A 208-nucleotide genomic window follows, 5' to 3' on the forward strand; every position below is an offset into this window, starting at 1 on the left:
CGGATGTTTTTTTTTCACAAAACCCTTTTCTTTTTTTTTTTTTTTTTTTTTTTTTTAAATTCCTTTCTGATCTCTTTCCGGCCATGTGTGATTGCAGTTTCCTCTGGGCGTCCATTTCATCAGCCCGAAATTAAGGAGCGGAGGAGAGGGGCGGCGGGCTGCCGGCGGGAGCCCCCTCCCTGCCTCCTCCTCCTCCTCCTCCTCCTCC

The sequence above is a fragment of the Calidris pugnax genome, unplaced genomic scaffold (genome assembly GCF_001431845.1).
Source record: "Calidris pugnax isolate Ruff unplaced genomic scaffold, ASM143184v1 scaffold41, whole genome shotgun sequence".
Lineage (NCBI taxonomy): Eukaryota > Metazoa > Chordata > Aves > Charadriiformes > Scolopacidae > Calidris > Calidris pugnax.